Genomic DNA, 12523 nt, shown 5'->3' with positions numbered 1-12523 from the left:
TGGCGAACACAATGGGAGTTTGTATTGTAGCTCCCATTGATGACAGTCACGCCCATCAAAGGCTCTACCCGTCAAAACCGGGGCTCCCCGTAAAGTGGCATCAGATGGATTCTAGGCGAATGCCTAGAATCTCGACCAACAATCGATGAGTCAACTCCTTCCTCTTCTTCCTTACCAACACAAAATCCTACTCCCCTCCAACTCCCTGGTGTTGTAGAACCGTCGGACCAAGTCTTCGTGGTAGAAGGCTTCGGTCGAGTACCACAAACTACTCCAGTCTCTACTAGCCATTTCGTCACCGTAAAACGGCGCGAAGTGGTCGGCAGTGAAAACTTGCTCCGGTAAAATTCGGCGTTGTTGAGCCATCTAGTGTTTGGAATGGAGTGAGGGTTGAAATGTGATGTGGTGGTGGGATTTTAATAGGCCGGTTGAAGCAACAGGTGGTGGTGGTGGAGTGGTGGCGGCGCAAAGACAAAAATTATGAATTTTCGGTGGGTTTTAGTGATGGAAATCGGTGGGGTTGTGGTGGTATTGTTTTAGAAAGATTTGGGTTGGGATTTGATTTTGGGCGGGGTTTATTGTATTTTCTTTTAATTTTTTTTTTGTTTTAGGTTTTGGAGCTTTGTTAATGGCGGAATGGAGGAAGAAACGATGAACTGTAGGTGAAGGTAAGGGCGCGGTCGCGCTGTCGGTGGGCGCGGGTTGGACCCAAGCCCAAAATCGAAATTTTTGATTTTTTTCGATTTTTTTCGCGAACTTCAAATCAAAATTGCCGCTTCGTTACCGGTCCGATTTTTGCGAATGAGATATGGAAATGATCAGGAGAGAATTTACTATCCAATGATCCATAAAACACTCTATTCCGACTTCAGATGACATAGGAGATAGTGGAAAACGCCTCGAAGTGCGTGCATGACGTAAGTTATGCGAACGAATGAACTCTAAATTAATAGATTATGTCAATCCGAATCGTAATACAATAAAACGGCCTAAGCAACTCTAATTGGACATAAAACCTTTTAGTATGCGAACATTTAACACCCCACCCCCAAACAAATTTTTACAACGAAGCTTAGAAAATTTGTTTTTAGCAGTGGGTCTTTTAAAGTCAGATTCCCGAGACTTCCTAGATTACTATGTTTATTTTTATTTTTTATTTATTTATTTATTATTTATTATTTTTTATTTATTTATTTATTTTTATTTTTATTTTTATTTTTATTTTAGAAGGAAAAACAATAAGCAATAAAGACATAATTCACACCATAGAGAAACATGACTCAAAAATCCGAGAAAAACATGCAAGAGTGGAAAACGTGAACTATGTGAACCGTGGACTTAGGATCCGTACTTACAGCCACACACTCCATAGGGAGGGCCCGTTACCTTTAATGGTGCACTCACCAATATATTAAAGTGAAAGGAAGTGCACCAAACACAGAAATTGAGTCGCTTATAGTCGATACTTTCGAGACTTTATCTAAAATATATGTATGAACATGCAGTTGATCATATATCAACAACCGAAATAGTTGTGGATCATTCCATAAATAAATATCACAGAAAACATATCCAAACACAATCAAGCACCAAGATTTCCTACGACGCAGCCTAGTGGAATCCAAACGAAGTCGGATAACCCTATTGTGTAACATATCATGCACCTTCTTTTTAATTTTTGAATGTGTGGGTGTTTTAGTAAATAAGTGTGGAAAAGTGAATGGTTGTGGAGAATATGGTGGATATGGATAAGTTGTAGAAAGACAGCCTGTACACAATGAGGATGTGGTTTTAGCACCAACTCATTCATTATGTGTGTGTAGGGGACTGCCTCAATTCTGAAAATGAAGGTGTCAAATAGTTTGTCCTTCCTCAAGTATCTGTTTGCTAGGAGGATTTAAAAAATTATGAAGCACAGGAGAAACAAAAGGATCGAGTGCAAACTCGAGATTCCTTTGAAAGGGTGGAAGGAGGGGAGTCGAGGTGGATGTTGTGCAAGTTAGTTCTTGATAGGGTGAATTGTCACCTACTCGAAAAAACTCATCAATTCCTCATCTAGATTGGTCATATCCACATTACTATGGTAGTCCTCTACATCTTTGAAAAGTCATCTATCCCGGCCCTCATCAATAATATGTGTATCGACTAGTGTAGGAATAAAAATGTTGGAGTCCTTTTTCCAAAGGAAAGAATTTTGGGAATATGATTATCGGGGAACGTGTTGTTGAAATAATCTCGGCGAAGCTCTCGATCATGCTAACCTCTCCATCCATAGGATCGAATCGGTAACGCGTGTCCTTGTTTTAAAAACATTGACTTCAACACAAGATGGCCAAAAGACATGGACATTGAACCATCACGGCAATTAATGAGTGCATTGGCAGGTTGCCGTGAAAGGACGCCCTAAAATGATCGACCAGTCGTTAGCGACTTTCAGTATCGAGGACTACAAAATCAGCCGATATAGTAGAAATCCCGAACTTTTACCAAAGACATTTTCGACTACACCTTTAGGATACTTAATAGACCGATCAGCTAATTGCAACGTCATTTTAGTGGGTTGCATCTTGTCTAGACCTATTTGTCTATACAAATAAAATGGGAGTAAGTTAACACTAGCCCCCGTGTCTAATAACGCGATCGTCGTATAGGAATCTCCTAAGGTGCATTATGCAAGAGATGGGGCGACTAGGGTCCTTGTACTTAACAATTCCATTATTTTCGGATAAGGTTGGGAATTGTTTAAAAAAAGGCCTTTTGGTATATTTGTATTACGCCTAGTAGTACACAATTCCTTAAGAAACTTAGCATGATGTGGTAGCTTTTTAATAGCTTCGAGGAAGGGAAGGTTTATAGTTAGATTCTTGAAAACGCGTCCTAATCTCCTCGTAATTTGTATCCCTAGTTAACATGGCTAATTTTTGTGGAAACGGTGGTTTCGTCTATATTTAGCAATGGTATCACCCGGATGTTTACCCGTGTCTTTCTGTTTCTTAGGTTGTGTTTGTAACCGGTACCTCTACGTGGTAGGCTCTTCAGTTTCTATTTCGGTATCTAGTAAAATAGCGGTGTAGGGTTATCTTGGTGGGGGTAACTATAGGTATAGTTACCTTGTTATCAACCACTCTGCGGAATCGAGCGGTGGTGATGGCATTTATCTCACCTACATTTTCATATTCATTACTAGTATTATCGGTTACCTCAAAGGTCGTGTTTGTTGCTTTAGGATTAGGTATTGCGTGACTGGCAACACACCTTTGGTTTGGGCTTTATCTTGAGCCAACAGTTGGGTTAAATTATTAACGGATTGTAGAAGCTGTTGGTTAGATTGAGCCATGGTTTGGAAAAGTTTTTGGCTCACTTGTATGAAGGTGTCAAGGCGATCCGGTTGTGTGGGTGTAGTAGTCACGGGTGGTGTGTATTTGGAACTATTTCACGTGAATTATTTATGGGTGGATTTTGATAATTATTATTGACCTAACGATACCTCTATTAGCATTATAATTATTATAATTACCTTGACCTTGTGCTTGACCTTGTCGAGGTTGCACTTGGTTGTTATAATTATTAAAATTACCCTGACCCTGTCCTTGTCGTGGTGGAGCTTGGTTAAAGCTGTGCGTGGGCCTAACATATTGATTATTGTACCCTTGAGGTGTGACTTGTTGGTTATTTCTCCAACCGGAGTTGGGATTTTGTCTCCAAGGGGCGTTAGGTTCACTATTAATGGAACAAGCCTGTTCATAGGCTATAGGACGCGATGGGAGTCGGGATGCTCGGGGACTCCAAATGAAACTACATGGGTTTGAATTTACATTCATGACGGGGGATAGGCTTTTGTTGTACAGAAATGGCCTCTACCTTTTTAGTGAGTGATTCGATTAGAGTTTTAAGCTCGGAATCGTGTTTAATTTCAAACATACCGGCGGCCTTAACTGTATTAGTAGAACTAGCGGAGCGGGGGATATCATCACTACCCCCCCAATTATTATTCCGTTTAGTTTGGTCTTCTAAAAATTTATAAGCCTCCGAGGCTCCTTTACTTAAGAAACTACCCCCATTCATTATGTCAAGGACTTCTTTATGGTGGTGTAGAAGACCTTTGAAAGAGGCACGAACTAACGTGTCTTTCGCTAAGTTATGATGTGGACACTCTATAAGGAGATCGGTGAAACGATTCCATGCCTCAGAAAATGATTCATGAGGATTCTGTCAGAAAAAATGAATCTTGGAAAGCATCTTATCCGTCTTTAGGGGTGGGTAAAAATGTTCCATAAACACCTGAACAAGTTTAGCCCATGAGTCCACAGAATTAGGCGCTTGGGCAGTTAACCAAGACGCCGCCTTATCGGCTAAGGTGAAAGGGAATACCCTTAATTTAATTTGTTCCGTACCAACCGTAGGATGGTGGAATGTTGTTAAGACTTGTTCAATCCTACGCATGTGCTGACAAGGTTTTTCATGGTTTCATGGTCTAAACCATGAAAAACGGGTAACAAATTAAAAATATTTGGAGGTATTCTGAAATCCCCCGCTGGGTCTGCTAGAACGATGCAAGATTTGGGGCTATCGCTCAAGGCTTTGTAGAAGTCCGAGAGAGGAGTCTCTCTTTCTTCCCCCATTATATCAGGTGGTATGTGTGAAATAGTAGTTAGAGGTGTAGTGGGTGGTATACTAGATAGATTTGATTGTTGATGTTGTTGTGTATTTACGTTCGGTGTTTTTGTTCGGCCGGACCTTAATCTCATGCAAGACTAAGTCGAACTTAACTAAACATGCAACACTCCAAACAATTCTGATATACTAGTAGAAACCTCTAACTGGAGATGCGAGGTGTGGAAGAAAGGAATACCTGATTGCGTCCTTGCTTCGCTTATGAATAGCGTCTTGTTTACGCTTGTTCAGTGTATAGAAGCAGGTTAGAACACCGAAAAATATGAAAGATCAAAGTTCGAATCAAAACCGCCGAATTCGGAAAAATCAGCTAAGCGGCGGAAGTAGCGCTTCCTTGAAGCGGTCGCGCTTCGATAAAGTCAAATTCCAAGAACTTAGCTGGTCGCGCTTGGTTAGAAGCGTTCGGCCTTCGGTGTAAAGTCAAATTACAGTAACTTAGCGCGGGTCGCGCTCAGTGTAAAGTCAAATTACAGTGTTTGAGCGCGGGTCGCGCTTGGTATGAAGCGGGCTGGTGGTGGGTAACGAAAATTCCAAGAACTTAGCTGGTCGCCCCCTTAAGCGCTGGCGCCCGTATTTTCTCGAAATTTGTCAAAGCTGAAATGGGCAACCACAGTATGAAACAACCAAGGGTGGGTGGGTTTAATGGGACTTAAAAATGACTACTTCTACTATGAAAACAAAGCTAAAGTGCAACTAAGATGGCAGCGGCGCCATTTGATAAATGTAAAATGAATAGTTTACCTACGAAATTCAACGATGAATTCAATCCGTAAGTAAACTAAAACTGTTGTTTTACGAGTCTCAATTATCTATCAAAGCTTCTACTCTCGATGCGAATTGCACTAAGTGGAGTAGGAAGTTCGTTCCACTCCTAGTTCCCTAGCATGGATTGTTTTCTAAGTCTAAGAAATCAGTCTTAAGTCAATGAGAGCTTTACGAAATGTTATGCTACGATGCAATATGAAATTGATTATTTGAATTTAAACTACGAATGCTATGGAAATATGATTGTTTTTGAATCTAGATAAAGGATTAGAGGGGAATTGAATCCACCTCGAATCCAACTTAACAACCTAGCGTAGAATGTTGTATCTCAATTCTCTCCGCGTTCTTCTGGGGCGAGAATTTCTAGTTCTAATCCCTAGTGTTCATGGCATTCCTACCGGATACTAACTAGCATGTGAGGTCGTCCACCCATTCTCATGGCGAAACACGACCTTCTAGAGTGGAATAGATTCTACAACCAATTCTATACTAAACAACTAAGTTTTCATCAAGGCTTCATCAACCCCTCTAATGGAGGTTTTAGCCTTGAGTCATCAAAACATCATTTCCCATATTATTATAACTAAACATAATATCAAGATTCAAATTTACTTAATTTAAACAATAATGAAATCTAATTTAATGACTAAAATGAAATAAGGACGAGAATTGAAATTAGATCTAGAATTGAAATGAAAAAAATCGAAATTAACAAATAGCTATTTATTTATTAATACTAATGAAGAACTATGATTCGAATAGTTTTAATCTAAGACAAGAATTTGAATTGAAACTAAACTTAATTAAAACAATCAAATCTAGATCTAGAAGCTATTTTAATGGCTACTTTTTACTCTAACCTATCTTCCCTAATTCTCTACTAATTAATCTACCATTAACAATGAGCTAAGCTTTTGTTTTTATACATCCAGATCCAAAAATCGTGCATGGGCTTGGAGCCATGTTTTGGGCCAGAGAATCAGGCCCAAAACCCAATTCTTTCAGTCCAAAAAGGCCTCTTCAGCTAGATTCGGCTTCAATAGACTTTTCGTCCACTTCTGCTCCTCTGATTGGGTCAAGGCTTAGACCATTGCAAAGCTCTTTCCGAGCCGGTCGTTTTGACATAAGGTAGGCCCAATTCCGAGGTCTGAGTCCAAAGATATGGCATTCGGAAGTTCTACTGACTTTTGCTCCTTTATCTCGCTAAAGTGGCACATTTCTGCACATAATGGACTTTGAAGCCTGAAATGCATAAAAACACATAATCAGAATTAACTCTTACTTATTATTCACATAATTGGTCTAACAGTATGATTATTAAGGGGTTAAAACTACAGTTTTGGGCTCTTATCACTATCACACTAATATATTCCTAATTGAGCTAGAGGTCTTTATTAGGTGTTGCAGGGATTAGGAGATGGTTTAGGAAGGAAGGAAATGGATATTCAAAAAGGACAAGTCTGAGATAATAGAGACTTCATATTATGCAACTAGAGAAATCTTTGTTCTTTACTTTTGCTTCTATACTTTGTTTCTATCCTTAGCCATATATATATATATATATATTTTTTCTTTTTCTTTAGCTTTTGACTCCTTGATTCTATTTTTGAAGTTCTAACTCTTTATTTTCTTTTATTTTTTTTAAAATGGAAACTTACTTTTCTCATCTGAAGCGACTAACAAATTCTTGATTTCAAGCCCTGCAAGCAAGTCTGCCGGCTTGTTAGCTTCCCTGAACACATACGCAAAAGAGCAGTATCTGAATTTTGCAGCTTGCTTTGATATCAAGGCTTCCAAATTCGAACAAGCCCATGGTGGTTTTGCAATTTTTGTGATGATATTCACTGCTGTAAGGGAGTCAATTTCAACTTCCACCTTTTTATATCCTAGTTCATAGCATAGCTCAAGTCCAATTGCAATTGCTTTCAGCTCCTGGTAGAGTACAACTTGCACATCACCGCTTCCCGTATAGGCTGCTACCACCTCTCCTTGACTGTTCCTGATAATACCTCCATGGCCGAACCGCTCAGCCTGTAATGACTTAGTAATGTTTACTCCTCCCCTAGATAGAGAATTGTATAGACTCATAGAGGAGGATGCTATAGGTACGATCTATGTAAGACTTGGTTGATTTATACAGGTGAGGGTCAGCCTAACCCTAGCTTATCTTAAAAAAAAAAAAAAAAAAAATCTTGATTTCAAAGGTTCTTCCTTTTTCTATTATTTATCTCTATTCTCAGACTTATTCAAAGAATCGGGTAGGTTGTTTTTTTTTTTATTATTATTATTATTTTTTATTTTGTTTTGTAACAGGGTAAAGGATTTGTGGTTTATGAAAGGCTCAAGAAAGGCTCAGAGGGGCGACTAGCAGAAAATAATTCATAGGTTTGAATTTCTGGCTATATCGATCCAAATAGGGCCTAAATTCTCGCTTAGGATATAGTATGGTAATCAAGCAAGTGGACGTGTGATTTCTCTATCCGGATTTTACTTCTCCCTTGTGTCATTTCTCAAATGTTCACTCATATAAGGCTTTAGGCTATATTCTCACAGGATTTGTAGAATAAGTACTCTAGTCTAGATTTTAGAAACTTACTGCCAACAATCATAGATAATCATGTAACATATTTATAGATAGATGTAAGGATTATTACCTACATATTAGCCTAAGTTTCTAAAAACTATTCTAATGCAAAAGCTACGTGAGACTTCTAGATTATTGAGAGCATAGAAAAAGAAAACAATACCAATATTCCTAAGTGTATAACATACTTTTTATTTATATTTTTAAAATTTTTTTTTGGATTTTTTTATCTAGAAAACAAGTGCATATTATACATATCTATATCCTAACAGATGCCTTAATTACATGTATTTCTATCACCCCCCCCCCCCAAACAAGAAAAATGCTTTGTCCTCAAAGTATTTAAATAAATAGGTTAGGGAAATACCATTGAAACGTGTGAAATTCTGGAACATCTGCAAAACAAGGTTAAACATACTAATATAGAAAAGAAAAACTGACGCAACTCTATAAGAGTTCCACCTGTTATGGGGTTAATGAGAAATAATTTGCTTGGGACATAAGAAAACACTAACTGAAATAAAAACTAACCTTAACTCCCGTTTAAGCATTTCCCTCTCCAAAGAGAGGAGGTTCCTTTGCATCCTGCCATGCCATGATAACTTGCCAAGCCCGCCGCTGTGGGTCGTCAACTTGTGCTAACCTGTCTAGTGTTTCTATGTCTGATGGGGTGTAAGGAGCAACCAAATGAGGTTGCACCTGCCATCCCGGCTAAGTCATTACTCGAAATGAGCGAACCAAACTGAAACAGGCATAAGAAGATACTTATATCGCATGCTTTAGGCTCTCTTAAGACTAGCCACTAATACTCGGGGAATGTCATACCAGTGACGTCCCTCAGCTAAAGTAAGGAAAACGTCACCAGCGGTACTATTTGCAGAGGTAAATTGCCAATCCCCTAAAATATTCATCAGGATGAATAACATAGTGGTGCCTACATTTAGGGACATGCTACCAAGGCCTATGTTGTAACGCCCTTGGTCCATTATACGAAATACCCCTCCCCCATAATACTCATGGAAATATGTATAGTCATAGAGGTATGCATTATCGGTCATATATCCCCACGTGTGAATAGGATCAGGTATTGGTATTCCCGAAACTAATGCTACCATATACTTATTGAATTCTAGGGGTATGTCATCAACCATGACGGAGAATTCTTGTTCTCCATCCTGGTTACAATAGAACTTAACATTATTGTAAAAATATTCAGGAAGCTTACATGAATACGAGTGGTCTTCACTTACCAGAAGATGCCTCCATCCGAACTGCATGATCCTCTCGTGGAACCAATGTCCATAAGACTTGCTCCCCAACAAGTGTTCGAAAGACTGCTCCGGTATTACTATAGGAGAAGTCATCACAAAACTACTCTCTAGAACAGCTGCAACGATCCTGGAACAACCCACACAAAATTGGAATTTTTCTTGGCCACGGGGTGCGCTCCACCTATGCCTGGGTAGTGTGCGGGGTGCGCCTTGGTGATTTTCGAGTTCTAGGCACTTGGGCACAGGGCGCGCTCACTTTTAGCCTGAGATGGGCGCGAGTCATGCTCAGGATGAAAATTGGAATTCCAGTGTTGTGGGCGCAGGTCGCTCATCTCGGGTTGGTTGGTGCTGGTCGCTCCGATGAAATTCTGTCGACGGTGCTAGAAGCGGTGTAGCTCCATTGGGGCGTAGTCGCGCTCCGAGCTGCTGATAGTGCTAAAATGGATAAGAAAGATGGGAACCGTGGCAGTGAAATGTGAGAGATGAAAGTGAGGTGTAGTGTGGGTTGTGAGTATAGAATGAATGAAGTTTTTATAGGTTTTAAGTTGCTAAAACGAATCGGGAAGTTACCAAAAAGTTGAAGGCAATTGCCGGAAATAAAAAATTTCCAAAACCAAAAACGGAAACAACTTATATTATTGATTCTAAAACAACTCTAATATCTTTTAGAGTGAATTTAGGATAGAAACTTCCTAACTCATCGAGATTTCATCCTACCATAATATCTATTCATAGGGATGCCCATATCGGCAATATTCTCAACCCTCATTCCAGCACAAATTCTAAACTAGAGGATCATATCAAAAATCATGCTAGAGTAAATAATACCACCCCCAAATAATTCGGGAAGGTTGGATTAATGATAAAAACAATGCACAATTTGAAAAGAACCATATTATATTAAAACTGAAATTTAAACAACATTTAACAACCAAATTCAAATTTAAATATGAAATTCATAAATTAACATCCGAACTAAATAAAAAGCAAATACAAAATAACATTAACTCATAATATTCCTAAACCACTCGTTGCTGGTAGTGGAAGGGACATGGGAAGGTGATGGCTCCTGAGCTCCTAATGGGCCAGAGCCATCTGTCCTGCGGCGACGACGCTGGTGCCTCATAGACTGCTACTCTGAAGAAGCAGCCCCCTGGGGGTGGAAAGCGTGCAAGCATATCATCTTGAATGTTGCGCTGAACTTCCATCTCGGCCCCCGTCTGTTCCCACCGCTCATCCTCACGCTGGGCACGAGTCTCGAAGTTATGATGCATGGTAGCCTACCGAGTCCGGAGGTCTTTGCAAATAGTATTGAGAGAACGCATACCACGATGAATAACAGCCATGTGTTTTACATCAGACCTACACCTCTCCAAGGCATCGACATCAAAACATGATGTGTCCTCCTCATCCAGATCTTCGTTATCAAAACAGGGAGAGGTGCAATACTCTTCCTAACTCCCTTAATTATGTTACTCAAAAACTCCAAAATACCGAACTTATACTTCTGCTCCTGGAGTATCCATAGAATGTGAAGGCAGTTCAGACTGATGTCACTGACTTTCTCCTTCCCTATGACATTCCAACTAATCCACTGAGCTACAGCCAGCTGGTTGGTTCTGAGAGACGACTGGCGAACACAATGCGAGCTCGCATTGTAGTTCCCTTTCGAAACAGTCACGTTCATCAAAGGCTCGACCCCAGTAAATTGGGAATCTTGTAATGTGGCATCGAGATGGCGTCTAGGCGGAATGCCTAAAATCTCAGCTAGCAACCCAGTAGATACTTCTCTCCTCCTTCCAGCCACCTTAACAAAAATCCTATTTCCATCAAACTCCCTCGTCCTATAAAACTGTCGGACCAAATCTTCATGGTAAACATCGTCTATTGAGTACCACAAACCACTCCAATCTCTCCTAACCATCTTGTCACTGTAAAACGGCGCGAAGTGGTCGGCAGTAAACTCGTGCTCCGGCAAAATCCGACGTCTTTGAGCCATTGAGACTTTGGAACGATTTGGGGGTTTAATTGGAATATGGGGATGGAGTTTAAGACAACCTCACTAACCAAACAATGGTGGTGGCGCGGCAGTTCAAATTCCTCAAATTTTTTTTGTTTTTTCTAATGTTTTGGTTATGGTAATTTGTGGGGGAATGATTTGGAGAGGAATTGAGATTGATTTAAATGTTTGGCGTGGGTGTAGTTAGTTTTTTTTTTTTTTTTTTTAAGGTTAGGTTTTTAAGCTTAATGGTTGTTAATGGCGGTTTTGGAAGGTGAAATCGCGACTGTTATGTTGAAGATGGAGACGCACGTGCGTTGCAAGTGTGCGCGAGATTGGGCCCAAGCCCAATTCGAACTTTTCGATTTTTCACGCAACTTGAAACTAAATTTTCCGCTTCGTTACCAGTTCGATTTTTGAGAATGAGCTATGGAAATGATCAGGAGAGAATTTCCAATCCAATGATCCATAAAACACTCTATTCCGACTGTGGATGACATATAAGAAGATGGAAAATGTCTCGAAGTACGTGCGTGACGTAAGTTATGAGAACGAATGAACTCTAATTTCATAGATAATGTCAACCCGAATCAAAATACAATTAAACAGCCTAAGCAACACAAATGGAAAGTTGAACAATCCAGTATAGAAACGAACACCCCACCCCCAAACAAAATTTTGGAAACGAAGTTTAGAAAATTTGTTTAAAAGCGGGTCTTTTAAAGTCAGATTCCCGAGACTTCCTAAATTACTATTTTTATGATTTTAACAATTTTTATTTTTATGAATAAGATTTAATATAAGAAAAACAATAAAGAAATAAATGCATAATTCACACCATAGAAGAACATGACTCAAAATCCGAGAAAACATGCAAGAGTGGAAAACGTGAATTATGTTTAACGTGGACTTAGGATTCGGTACTTACAGCCACACACTCCATAAGGAGGGCCCAGTTACCTGAATGCTGCACTTACCAATATATGGAAATGAAAGGAAGTACACCAATGAAAAAGGTAAGTCCTCATAGACAGGTCCTGGAAAAGGACTTCCTCTACATCAGGGGACAATAGCTCGTGAAAATGTTTCAACCGTTGGCCATTGACTTGAAAGGTACTGTTGTCCTTGGGATTTACCAAGGTGATTGCCCCATGAGGGGTGACTTCAGTAACCAGAAAAGGACCAGACCAACGGGTTTTTAATTTCCCTGGAAAAATATGTAGACGGGAG

General features: G+C 39.7%; 1 non-coding gene across 1 annotated transcript; it reads left to right on the top strand.

Annotated features, from left to right (window-relative positions):
- Positions 1 to 4135: 4135 nt before the first annotated feature.
- Positions 4136 to 4242, top strand: LOC147516346 (small nucleolar RNA R71). Its single transcript, XR_015214553.1, has one exon. It is a non-coding gene; the product is annotated as a small nucleolar RNA R71 (small nucleolar RNA).
- The last annotated feature ends 8281 nt before the right edge of the window (positions 4243 to 12523 follow it).

Source organism: Coptis chinensis, chromosome 2 (genome assembly GCF_015680905.1).
Source record: "Coptis chinensis isolate HL-2020 chromosome 2, ASM1568090v1, whole genome shotgun sequence".
NCBI lineage: Eukaryota > Viridiplantae > Streptophyta > Magnoliopsida > Ranunculales > Ranunculaceae > Coptis > Coptis chinensis.
Note: the sequence above shows the minus strand (reverse complement) of the source record. Positions and strands in the feature narration are given on the sequence as shown.